Below are 14,169 nucleotides of genomic sequence, written 5' to 3'. Positions count from 1 at the left end.
TCTTTTCTTCAAGTAGACCGCTTACTAAAGTTTGTGTTTTTTTATAATGATAAAAGGATATCATTGGGTTGCATTCAGCAACTTCTCTCTATCATGTATCAAACTCATATTTTCTGCATGGGGCTGAATTTAAAGGAGAACACAAATCATTGTTATTTAACAGACTTTCCCCCTATTCAATATTTCAGTGTTTTCAATATCATTAGCTTTTTCAAAATCTTCATTTAGTAATTTTTCAGAATAACCTCTAAATAAAAATGTTTAGTGCACTAGCTTGTACTTCAAATGACTTATTATCATCATTGATCCTTTTTTTAAAAAGTGTCATCTAAATCACTATACAAAGATCTACATTGAAGATGGTTATGATATATAATAAGAATATACCCATAATTACCTTTTGGGATCACGTTCTGTACTTTCTGTTTCAATATTTCCACTTGGATGTCATTAATGTTCTATTTGTGAACCCATCTATGGATCCCTGCTAAAACAATCAAAACATTGACGTGGTTAAAATGGTGAACAATGGTGTACAGTAAACATAAAGGATGGTATATATCAAGTACACAGTGCACTGCAGAATTCTAGCTTTAAAAAGTCACAAAATAAGTCTATGTGACTTTTAGGGGTTAGTTGCACAATATTTTGTGACTTGGTGCACTTTTATATCATTGCAGTTTTGAAAACTGGATGGGAAAATTGGTGTGATTAGCAATGGTAATTAGCTTCACTCTAGATTTATCACTGTGAACCTTAATAAACCTACAAAGACACAATAACTGTTACATTAGTATTATGGGCATCCCCTCAATACAATGTTATCTTTAGAAATGTTTGCCCTGAAGGCACGACAGTAGAACCCAGGCCCAGTTTACTACTGGCTGTAAGCATATTGTGACATTTATCTATCATTCTATGTCCTATGTTATAGCTATCTCTCATTCTACATTCTGTCTTAAGATGAGTGAATTGATTCTACTGGTTTGGGATTCAGAATTTCCCCAAAAAGTTTGGATAGACTAGTATGCCACTCTGGGTTTCTCAGTAATATATATGCATTGTCTCAAGGTATTCTTTCTCATTATGCAGAGCGCCAAGTATGAGTAGTACGTGTGCAGAGTATTGTAGGCCAGGCAATGACCCTCTGGGTTTCCTAAGCCTATCTGAAGCCTATGTGTATTAATACTATACATCTATGGGCACTACGGGAAGGGGTGGTGGGGTCGGAGGACCATTATGTATACTGGCACTACAGGGGGAAGGGTTATATTCTGGCTTTACAGGGAGGCATTATATACTTGTACCGTGGGGTAAAGGAGCATTATATACTGTATAATGGCGCTATAGGGGGAGCATTATATTTACTGCCACTACACTTGGGAACAAGGGAGCATTATATGGTGGTAATATGGGGGAAGGGGGTGGGGAGGAGCATTTTATATTCTGGTACTACTAAGCGGTGAAATAGTAGAGAAGTATATGTTGGTACTACAGGATAGGGGTGGAGAAGCATTCCATATACTGGCACTACAGGAAAGGGGAGCATTACATATTGGTATAACAGGAAGGAGCACTATATACACTGGCACTAGAGGGGGAGCATTGTATATACTGGCACTATGGTAGGAGCATTATACATACAGACACTACAAGTGGCATTATAATACAGGGGCACTCCTGAGGAGTTAAAACCACAGTGGGGCATTGGGGAGCCCAGCAGGCACAGTATTAGGGGCGCTAGCAGGATGACACTGTTGTGGCACCATGGGGGAATTTGTGTTGAGAAGGTGGGGAGGATGATGGTAAAATGAGGAACCTAAGACATCTGTATGGCAAACACTGCAAAGAAGAAACATGGCTGTAAGAACTTCTCATGGCAGTCTGCTCCTAGTGAAGAAGATGAGGAAAGACAACATCTAAATCAGAGGAGACATCACTGAGTATTTGGTACCGCATAATGTAATGTCCATCAAAAAATTTATTTAGCAGTAGGGCTGGGGCAGCCATTTCAATTTTCACTTCAGATAACCTAAAATCGGCCTTGGCCTTTCTCTAATACTAGCAGGCTAAGGCTACTTTCACTCTCGCGTTTTGTGCGTCATGGACAGATTTGTTCAGATAATACAACCGTTTGCATCCGTTCTGAACGGATCCGTTTGTATTACCTTTAACATAGCCAAAGCGGATCCGGATGTATCATGTCTTCTATAGCCATGACGGATCCATCTTGAACACCATTGAAAGTCAATGGACGACGGATCAGTTTTCTATTGTGCCATATTGTGTCAGTGAAAATGGATCCTTCCCCACTGACTTACATTGTGTGCCAGGACAGATCCATTTGGGTCAGTTTCATCAGACGGACCACCAAAACTCTGTAAGCAGCATTTTGGTGTCTGTCTCAAAAGCTGAATGGAGACGTAACGGAGGCAAACTGATGCATTCTGAGCGGATCCTTTTCCATTCAGAACGCATTAGGGCAAAACTGATCCGTTTTGGACCGCTTGCGAGAGCCCTGAACGGATCTCACGAACGGAAAGCCAAAACGCGAGTGGGAAAGTAGACTCACTCTGAAGTGCTCTCAGATTTCCATAGTATGTGCTTCACGGCCTCTTCCTGCTGGTCTAACATCCACCCAGGAGCCTTTTACAGCCTTCACTCAGGAACAGAGAGAGGGTTAACTGCAAAAGGCATTTAACGGTATCATTGGTAACATCTTTGTACTGTCATTTTGCGCCATTTCAGTATGAAGGCTGGGCTAAATCGACCCTTCTTTTTTTTTTTTTTTAACAATATCAACTATATAATTAATGTTTAATCACTGTATGGTGGTAATATTTGGTCTTTGTATAGTGATATATTTTTTTTTTTGGGGGGGGGGGGGTGGACTTGAGACTTTTTCCCCTGGTCTTTTAAGACCTTAGCAGTTCTCTGGCATGCCACTATTGAACTGACTAAATATTTAATTTGGGGACATGACCACATATTGTCTAAAACAGACTGCATGTTTATTAATATTTAAATCCAAAAAATTGTAATTGATGCACCGTCATTATAGTTGTGCTATCCTCTATGTGAGATACATATTCCCTTCCTCTCTAATACAGGAAAAGACTGTGTCACTTCAGCACCTGAACTGCTAATAAATCATAGTGAAATCTTATCTTCAAATTACTCTTCCCTTATTAAGTGGCACAATTGAGAAGCTTTCAATCACCATTTATTATGTGGTTAATGCAAAGTAAATGGAACTGGATGTGGTTTATTTTAGACCGAAGACCATTATCCATACTAAGAATTTCCATTTACAGCCTTCATTCTAGAATTCTGCAGTAGCTACAGCTGTTCAAGATATGTGCAAGGAATGAAAAGCTACATGCGCAAAATGGCATAGTAAATCCTATATTTAAAAGCATACTTTATTTTTAGCTGCTGAAAATATAATTTGAAGATATGCCTTTGGAGAAGAGAGATTGAAATTTCTGCTCCTCAAAGACCTGTCCAAAAGTTTTTACTATAAGCGTTCACGCTCAGTTTGCCTTAGCTTGCAGTATGCAGCTGCAGACAGCTCAGGCCTTGGCATATCATGAGGGACAATTGTAAGTCGTTCAAAATACCCAAGTATGCCTATAGTTATTCATCCTAAGAGGGTATCTAATGGAGAGCACAGTTTTGATTAATCCGTCAGAAACCAGCTAAATCAAGAACCAGAATGTTTTCTGCCAAAGATACAGACATTGACGTCCCTTAAGTTGCAATATTAATTCCATGAAAGTATTGTAACTTCTGAGTGTTATTCTGTAAAAAACTGCACAGTCAAGTCACATTATTATGACCACTTCCTACTTTCGAAGTCGGCAGAGTGTAGCTCGTGTAGAAGTCATGTGCTGTGAGCTGGCTTGGTGGGTCGGTGTACAGAAGGGGGCCCCCTCATGTCTGGGGCTCCAAGAATTTTACTTGGCTTATGTGGTGGTAACTAGTTTGTTCTGCAACACTAAAAATGTCAACCAATTGTTTATTTATTTTTTAAAAGAAAGTCTAAAAACACAAATGAAATAAAACCTAATATTAACATCCTTGCATATATGAGAGAGTTGACTAAAGCTAGTGAATCCTTTTTTATGTTGAGGATAGGGTCTTCATGGTCCTCGTAACATACAGCGTGAAGCAAAAAATGAAATGTAGCTACTCTCCCCTGATGATTAAGAGAGCAACATATCATGTCAGAGTTAGATAGTGATATACAGTATAGTACATGAAGCACAGGTAGACAGTAGTACAGGGATGGCCAACCTGCGGCTCTCCAGCTGTTGCAAAACTACAACTCCCAGCAGGCCCAGACAGCCTACAGCTATCAGCCCACAGTAGGGCATGGTGGGAATTGTAGTTTTACAACAGCTGGAGGGCCGCAGGTTGGCCAGCCCTGTAGTAGTACAATAAAAGCAAGGAAAAATACCAGGGGTATAGTTATCAGGGGTTCAGAGGTAGCAACTTCACTTAGACTCTGGAGCCTGAGGGAGCCCAAAGCACCTCTGCTACATAACACTAGTATTATAAATGGCACATGATAGGCGGGGATCCTGTTACAGATCTTCCATCTTACATTGGGGCCCAGGCGATTCAAGTTACAAATCTAACCAGTACAATTTATGTGGAACTGTATGGCATCACAGAGAGATACAATGAGAAGGCAATTTATCTGTTACTTGCTCCTGGTCCTGATTTATTTTACTAGTGACTGATTAGATCTTCCAGCCATCAACATTCACTGCAGATTGGCACCACTTGTAGCCTTGTATGGTGATGTTATGATTATAGATGAGCGAATCGAAGCTGGCAAAGTGGAATTTGATCTGAATTACAGGAATTATTTGATTTGCCCAGAATCCGAATTTTCTCACACTTCGTGGTAACGAATCACATTTTTTCCTAAAATGGCTGCTACACATGTTAGGACATGGAGCAAGGAACTCTGGGAACAAGTGATCACCCACAATGCCATGCATGCAGCCAATCAGCAGCCAGCCAGCCCTGTGATGTCACAGCCCTATAAATAACCTCAGCCATTTTGGATTCAGCCATTTTCCAGTGTACTTAGTGCAGGGAGAGACGTCAGCAGGCGCTAGGGAAGGTGCTAGGGAAGACTGGAAAACGTATATTTTGCTAAATAGAAGTTCATGGAAAGATTCCAGCAAACCGTTTTTGTTATTGGGGTCTTATTAGCCCTTTTGTGTTGCATATATATATATATACAGGTCCTTCTCAAAAAATTAGCATATTGTGATTAAGTTCATTATTTTCTATAATGTACTGATAAACATTAGACTTTCATATATTTTAGATTCATTACACGCCAACTGAAGTAGTTCAAGCCTTTTATTGTTTTAATATTGATGATTTTGGCATACAGCTCATGAAAACCCAAAATTCCTATCTCAAAAAATTAGCATATCATGAAAAGGTTCTCTAAACGAGCTATTAACCTAATCATCTGAATCAACTAATTAACTCTAAACACCTGCAAAAGATTCCTGAGGCTTTTAAAAACTCCCAGCCTGGTTCATTACTCAAAACCGCAATCATGGGTAAGACTGCCGACCTGACTGCTGTCCAGAAGGCCATCATTGACACCCTCAAGCAAGAGGGTAAGACACAGAAAGAAATTTCTGAACGAATAGGCTGTTCCCAGAGTGCTGTATCAAGGCACCTCAGCGGGAAGTCTGTGGGAAGGAAAAAGTGTGGCAGAAAACGCTGCACAACGAGAAGAGGTGACCGGACCCTGAGGAAGATTGTGGAGAAGGACCGATTCCAGACCTTGGGGGACCTGCGGAAGCAGTGGACTGAGTCTGGAGTAGAAACATCCAGAGCCCCCGTGTACAGGCGTGTGCAGGAAATGGGCTACAGGTGCCGCATTCCCCAGAAACAGCGGCAGAAGCGCCTGACCTGGGCTACAGAGAAGCAGCACTGGACTGTTGCTCAGTGGTCCAAAGTACTTTTTTCGGATGAAAGCAAATTTTGCATGTCATTCGGAAATCAAGGTGCCAGAGTCTGGAGGAAGACTGGGGAGAGGGAAATGCCAAAATGCCTGAAGTCCAGTGTCAAGTACCCACAGTCAGTGATGGTCTGGGGTGCCATGTCAGCTGCTGGTGTTGGTCCACTGTGTTTTATCAAGGGCAGGGTCAATGCAGCTAGCTATCAGGAGATTTTGGAGCACTTCATGCTTCCATCTGCTGAAAAGCTTTATGGAGATAAAGATTTCATTTTTCAGCACGACCTGGCACCTGCTCACAGCGCCAAAACCACTGGTAAATGGTTTACTGACCATGGTATTACTGGGCTCAATTGGCCTTCCAACTCTCCTGACCTGAACCCCATAGAGAATCTGTGGGATATTGGGAAGAGAAAGTTGAGAGACGCAAGACCCAACACTCTGGATGAGCTTAAGGCCGCTATCGAAGCATCCTGAGCCTCCATAACACCTCAGCAGTGCCACAGGCTGATTGCCTCCATGCCACGCCGCATTGAAGCAGTCATTTCTGCAAAAGGATTCCCGACCAAGTATTGAGTGCAGAACTGAACATCATTATTTGAAGGTTGACTTTTTTTGTATTAAAAACACTTTTCTTTTATTGGTCGGATGAAATATGCTAATTTTTTGAGATAGTAAATTTGGGTTTTCATGAGCTGTATGCCAAAATCATCAATATTAAAACAATAAAAGGCTTGAACTACTTCAGTTGGTGTGTAATGAATCTAAAATATATGAAAGTCTAATGTTTATCAGTACATTACAGAAAATAATGAACTTTATCACAATATGCTAATTTTTTTAGAAGGACCTGTATATATATATATATATGTGTGTGTTCTAAAGCATTTTTGGCATGTATTAGTGGGGAAAAAGAAATAGGGCTTATTAGCCGTTGTGTGGTGAAGCGAGAAATATAAAGCCTTTTTTGCCGTGTATTAGTGGCAAAAGAAAACTTTATTTACCGCTCACAGCCGCAGTTATAAGTTTGAAAGCCTATTTTTGTCGGGTATTAGTGGGGGGGGGGGGGGGAAGGGGCTTATTAGCCGTTGTGTGGTGAAGTGAGAAAATTAAAGCCCTTTTTGGCGTGTATTAGTGGCAAAAAAAACTATATTTGCCGTTCCTGGACGCAGTTATATGTTCTAAAGCCTTTTTTTGGCATGTATTAGTAGGGGGGGGAAAAAGGGCTTATTAGCCATTGTGTGGTGAAGTGGGAAATTTACAGCCCTTTTTGGCATGTATTAGTGGCAAAGAAAAAATGTATTTGCCGTTCTGTATTGAAGTTCCATTGTACTACAGCCATTTATAGGATAAATACATACGTCCTATTAGCTGTTCTGCGGTGAATTGTGATTGTTATATTTATTTTCTTTGGGTATTAATAGCAAAAAGAATACATATTAGCCGGTCTGCAGTGAACCAACATTGTTATACAGCTATTGTTGGGGTGTATTAATGGGAAAAATAAAATATGTGTTATTAGCCGTTCTGCGGTGAATTTAGATTGTCATACAGCCATTGTTGGTGTTTATTAATATAATAAATAGGTACTTCTTATTAGCCGTTCTGCAGTGAATTTACATTGTCATTCAGTGGTGATAAAGCATTTTTTGGGAAAATTGGTCGGTGAATGTAGACTTTCTTCTGTAATTGCGTCGATTAGCCATTCAATGGTGAAATTTATTTGGTGAAACAGCATTTTTGGGGAAAATTTATGGGTTTTTGTAGAGTATCTTCCATAGGGACTAACAATTTGTCGATTAGCCATTCAGTAGTGAAATCTGTTTGTGATACAGATTTTTGGGGGAAAATTGGACAGTAGCTATAACTACGGTCAAGGACAATATATGTCCTTTACGGGCCCACTGGGTAAATGTGGTTTCTGTCCAGCCACACCAGCAACTTGACCAGATGACGCCGCTACTGCCTCCATATTCTCACGCCATAGGTCCTGCGACAATGTCAGCCTCTGCCCCCTTATCTTCCACCGTGTCCTCAGCCTCCACTGCTGGGACAATTCACAGTGCTCCTGCAGCATACCACATGTGCAGGGCATGGCGGTGTCACACAGTTCTGCATGTAGTTTGCCTGGGCGAACTGAGTCACATGGGAGGAATTTCCCTGCATCCTTCAACAAGAAATCGAATCCTGGCTTTCTCCTCGACAACTAAAATTCGGAACCACGGTGACTGACAATCGGAAGACCATTGTGTCAGCGCTGCGTCAAGGAGGGCTGGGCTATGTGCCTTGTATGGCACACGTGTTCAATCTGGTTGTAAAGTGGCTCCTGTAGTCTTCATCCCATCTGCAAGACATCCTGAAAATTGCCAAGAAACTTTGCATGCACTTCAGCCACTCGTACGCTGCAAAGCACATTCTCCTTGAGCTGCAGCGGCAGAACAGTGTCCGTCAACATAGGCTGATATGCCTCGTTGGAAAGGTGTCCCTTCAGGTCACTTGCACAAATGGCCTGATGCATGCTCACTTGCTTGCGTAGTGACAGCCGAATTATCACCATTCTGCTGAGGGATGACTACTGGATCTCCACCATGTTAGACCCTCGCTACCGGTCCAAAATAAGGGCCTTTTTTTCACCAGCTGAAAGGGAGAACAAACTGAACTACTATAGAGACATTCTATGTAGTCAGTTGGCTGCTGTCTATCTGTGCCATCGTCCATCCTCTTGCAGGTCTGACCGGAGGGGTCCTCTGCACTCAATGTTCCACTGCCATGGCTGCTGGCGGGGTAGGGTGGCAGGAGCAGTACCAGCTCCATCAGCAGCAGCCTGAGTCTAGAGTCACTGATAAGCAGCTTTCTTCATCCGCATATTGAAAAAACTACTTTAGGCATAGAGCAGAACCTGAACCAGCAGATGGTGGCATAGTTGGAGTGCACCCTGCCATTAAAGATCTGATGGATTACTGGGCAGCCAAACTGGATTTGTAGCCGCAACTGGCCGAGTTTGCCTAGATAAGCTGTCCTGTCCAGCCAGTAGTGTGGCATCCAAGCGGGTGTTTACTGCGGCGGGGGCCATAGTTATCCCAAAGAGAACTCGCCTGTCCACCCAAAATGTTGAGAGACTGACCTTTGTCAAAATGAATCAGGCGTGGATCAGCCAGGATTTCCACCCACCAATTCCTGATGCATCAGACTAGATCATCCATGCTGCCCCACCAACACTTTGACAAAAGACACCGGTTTCTTCTGGCTACCTGCCTCAGCTACTTTTCTGATGCTGCCACTCGCCTAATGACACACATCTGATGCCAAATACTCCTTCTTACACCCACCATCGTCAGTGGGTACTGTTAGTTCTACCCACCTCCCCACTCTGTCACCGGGTCACTCTGTGGTCTCCTGATGCTGCTGCCACCTCCACACTATGTCACCTTGCCACCCTGTGGTCTCCTGATGCTGGTGCTACCTCAACACTGTGTCACCTTGCCACTCTGTGGTCTCCTAATGCTGCTGCCACCTACACACTATGTCATTGGGCCACTTTGTGCTCTCCTGATGCTGCTGCTACCTCAACACTATGTCACCTTGCCACTCTGTGGCCTCCTCATGCTACTGCTGCCACCTCCACACTCTGTCATTGTGCCATTCTGTGGTCTTCTGATGCTGCTGTTACCTTCACACTATGTCATATTGCCACTCTGTGGTCTCTTAATGCTGCTGCCACCTACACACTATGTCATTGGGCCACTTTGTGGTCTCCTAATGCTGCTGCTACCTCCACACTATGTCACCTTGCCACTCTGTGGCCTCCTGATGTGGCTGCTACCTCAATACTATGTCACCTTGCCACTCTGTGGCCTCCTCATGCTGCTGCTGATGCCACCTCACCACTATGCCACTTGGCCACTCTGTGGCCTCCTCATGCTGCTGCTGATGCCACCTCACCACTATGCCACTTGGCCACTCTGTGGTCTCCTCATGCTGCTTCCACTTCACCACTATGTAACTGGGCCACTCTGTGGTTTCCTCATGCTGCTTCCACCTCACCACTATGTCATTGGGCCACTCTGTGTACTTCTCGAGCTGTTCTTCCACCCTTCCCACTCCATGACTGGGCCATTATTTTACCTTTTTGGCCTGGATGACATCACCATTTATTTGAGCCTTCTTCTGGTCTGTCAGAAGGAAGTAAAAATGAGGCGCACAACGGATCATGTCTGTGTAGCAGCTGTAAGGAGTGGGTATAAAACACAGAAGACATGCAAATATTCAAATGTGATCTCTGTTTTGCATCCACTCCTGTTTTTTTTTTTTTTTTTGCATTAGCAATACTGATGGATTACTGACCAAATGCTGACCGAGTGAAGGCGGATGCTCAACAGACAGGATCAGTTTTTTGGGGGTTATTGTTCTGATGGATCAGAGGAAGGGCAAAATAATCAGTGTCAACACAAACTTACTGCTGACACCCTCTCCAATCTATCGGGGGGCTCTACTTGTATAAGCGTTTAATAGAACAGGTTCTGTAGACATCTATGTGGAATCAACTGCAAACGGTGTGACAAAAGGAGTGCTCTTCTTCTTGACGCTAACATTGACCTGTAAGGCTGAGTTCATACTTGAGTTATTTGGTCAGTTTTAGCCCCATGACAGCCCAAATAAGTGAAGTACGCAATGATTCTAAGAGTGACGCCTACCATCTGCGTGTCATACTGACTCACAGTATTGTTTTCCTACCACAGCAGACTCCCTATGCATGTTACTGCAAGGCACAGTGTTCTACACCACTATACAGGCTCTCTGCAGCCAGGAAATAGCAGTTTTTTAACGTAATTTGCCGCAAATAAATTCGGATCAAATCGAACTGTTTCGGAAAATTTGTGGAACCGGCCAAATCAATTTTTTTAAGTTGTGATGGATGTTCTAAGCTGAATATATTCTAACCTGATTCTATTGTAAAATTCTGAGACTGCTGCTGGGTATAGACAGTCTGGATTCTCCTGCTAATTTTTAGCCCTATATTGTAAATGACTCTGGATAATCCTTTATGCATTTTCAGATCAGTCCACATACAGTAAAATTCTGCTATATCAAAAATGAATGAACTAAAATTTGAAATAGGTAATTAAAAAACTGGTGGCATATTTTGCATTGATAATTTTGTAGTCATATCGAGCTACATATCAATTTACATTGGCCCTCTGGAGGATATTGACCTTTAAGTATTTTTAATGTGCAACCTTTTAATGTTAAAACTATTTAATTCTATATGAATCTGAAGAGCAGTCAGCAGCTGAGAGAAAATGATTTAAATTTTAAGGCAAACCAAATGCAGAATGTGTTTATACTATACATGCAAGCAAAGGTTGGAAGAAACAGGTGCATTTTGGAATGGTACAGTACCATACCTGCTAAGGACTAGGCAACCATCTGAGTATGACAAGCATTAGCTGAGTCATTATGTGCATCTGTTCATACATAATGCATTATGATATATTTGATCCACATTAAAAAGTTAATCTACTTTGCCTGCAAACAAAATGCATGCATATTGTTTGAAGTAAGGTAGGTCCTAATTTTTTTTTAGGTTTAGAAAATAAGCCTCGTTGTAGAAATTAATAGCTAAACTTAGTGTTAGTTTTCCTGTTCAAGCTACTAGTCAAGAGCCTGTACTTTCATGAAAGAAATCATGTATTCTCCTTGGCTTTATTGTAACTGTAGAACCTGAGCACAATTTGTTCTACTGATCATTACAATGACAGCAGCACAAAGACTTGTATTTTAAGGAAGAAATTTAAGAAAGGGCAGTACCAGCAACAGAAAATCACCCAAAAGAAATCTGGAAACTGGAAAATCAGGCACATTAAAATTTGGAGTTTATACACCTCCAGATATGCATATACAAATTGCATTATATAACGTTGTCTCAAAAGGAAGGATTTCTTTCTGCATATGGGGTTTAGCATTTCCTGCTTTTTGGGACCACGTTATATTATGTAATTTGTATACAGTATGTACTGTATGTCTGGAGGTGTATAAACTCCAAATTTTAATGTGCCTGAATTTTATCTATAGGCAGCGCTCGGTGCACCTGTGAGGCGTGCATCATATCATTTAGCTCTGGGTGGGACTCACAGCCTCCTCCCTCCTCCCACTGCATATGTGGTTTCACACTGGAGGCAACTGGGAGCTGTTTTCTGTGAGTCAGACCTTACGCTTCTGTAATTCGCCCACTGGCCCCTGTTACTGCCCATATGGCACAGGTAGGTTAGCGTTAAGTTCCCGTTCCACCTCAGATACCTTGACGTGGTGCGTGGGCTCCGGTATGTCCTTCATATAAGGATATATTGGCTAAAGTCTCATCTTAACATCATTGTGAGGGTTTAGTCAGATTATGTTTATTGCATCCACCACAGTAATGCACCTATTCTTCTAAATGTTTATTTCATTAATCAGAGAGGCAGCACAGAGACCTAACCCTGGAGGAGCTGAACACTTCCACAGCAGAGACTGGAGTATCTGTACATAGGACGACAATAAGCCGTACGCTCCATAGAGTTGGGCTTTATAGCAGAGTGGTCAGAAGAAAACCATTACTTTCAGAAAAAAACAAAAAGGCACGTAATGAGTTTGCGAAAAGGCATGTGGGAGACTCCCAAAATGTATGGAGGAAGGTGCTCTGGTCTGATGAGACTAACATTTAACTTTCCAGGCATCAAAGAAAATGCTATGTCTGGCGAAAACCCAACACATCACTTCATCCAAAGAACACCATCCCCACAGTGAAACATGGTGGTGGCAGCATCATGCTGTGGGGATGTTTTTCAGCAGCCGGGACAGGGAAACTGGTCGGAGTTGAGGGAAAGATGGAAGGTGCTAAATACAGGGATATTCTCGAGCAAAACCTGTAGCACTCTGTGCGGGATTTGAGGCTAGGATGGAGGATCAGTTTCCAGCAGGACAATGACCCCAAACACACTGCTAAAGCAACACTTGAGTGGTTTAAGGGGAAACATGTAAATGTGTTGGAATGGCCTAGTCAAAGCCCAGATCTCAATCCAATAGAAAATCTGTGGTCAGTCTTAAAGATTGCTGTTCAAAAGCGCAAGCCATCCAACTTGAAGTAGTTGGAGCAGTTTTGCATGGAGGAATGGGCAAGAATCCGAGTGGTAAGATGTGGCAAGCTCATAAAGACTTATCCAAAGCAACTTGGATCTGTGATTGCCGCAAAAGGTGGCTCTACAAAGTATTGACTTTAGGGGAGTGAATAGTTATGCACATTGACTTTTTCTGTTATTTTTTCCTATTTGTTGTTTGCTTCACAATAAAAAATAACAAAAATCTTCAAAGTTGTGGGCATGTTCTGTAAATTAAATTATGCAAAACCTCAAACAATCCATGTTAATTCCAGGTTATGAGGCACCAAATTACAAAAAAAAAAGTCAAGGAAGTGAATACTTTTGCAAGGCACTGTAAATATAATAAAGGGAAAGAAAAATTTTAATAACAAAAATGCCATATTTGGAACATATTGACAGTGTTCAGTTTCCATACAGCAGTCCGGAATTTAAGTGGAGAAAAAATATGGCGTGCAGAAGTTTTTTTCCATTTTTTTTTTTAAAATTGAGTCTGGGATGGAGTCCAAGAATGGAGCCTCTGACGCAGATCTGAACGGACTCTTATATGTAAGATTTTGCATGTAACATTTATTTTTAAAAACATTACATTATATAAAAGACACTGTGTGTCTAGATTGATTTTAGAACATTTTGGTCATATTAATGTCAGTAAAATATCCAAAGCAACATCTGAACATGCTTCATATTGAGCATGTTGTTCTATCAATATGCAGTATAACTTCCTATGAGGCGCAATGTCTTAATTTTACAGAGAACGGTACACTGTGTGGGCAAGCGTTGGCAGGGTAATAATCAAGCTGATCTGTTTTTTTTTTTACATACAACCAACCTATTATTCAGAATCTGATAGCTAAAACACAACTTTAAAATAATACTCCTGTTCCCCACTCATTCCTGTGGTAAGGCACATTGTTCCAGTGTCAGAACGCAAAGTAGTCTGCATTGAATATTTTGAGTAGACAAAGGCATTCATTAATACCATTGAAATTCTCTATTTATGGGGCGTGCAGAACACTACTTTATAATAAAACAGCTACATGC

At 41.7% G+C, this 14,169-nt stretch overlaps 1 protein-coding gene across 5 annotated transcripts in view; it reads right to left on the bottom strand.

Annotated features, from left to right (window-relative positions):
- Positions 1–14,169, bottom strand: part of WSCD2 (WSC domain containing 2) — a 448,422-nt gene that overhangs the window by 376,466 nt on the left and 57,787 nt on the right. For 4 of the 5 annotated variants that reach the window (XM_044275806.1, XM_044275805.1, XM_044275808.1 and 1 more), the window contains exon 2: positions 398–487. The gene's annotated coding sequence lies outside the window, so the exon portion shown is untranslated. The remainder of the gene's footprint in view (positions 1–397; positions 488–14,169) is intronic. The other variant, XM_044275807.1, reaches the window with a different exon arrangement.

The sequence above is a fragment of the Bufo gargarizans genome, chromosome 1 (genome assembly GCF_014858855.1).
Source record: "Bufo gargarizans isolate SCDJY-AF-19 chromosome 1, ASM1485885v1, whole genome shotgun sequence".
Classification (NCBI taxonomy): domain Eukaryota; kingdom Metazoa; phylum Chordata; class Amphibia; order Anura; family Bufonidae; genus Bufo; species Bufo gargarizans.
The sequence above is the reverse complement of the archived record's forward strand: the minus strand, read 5'-3'. Positions and strand labels throughout refer to the sequence as shown.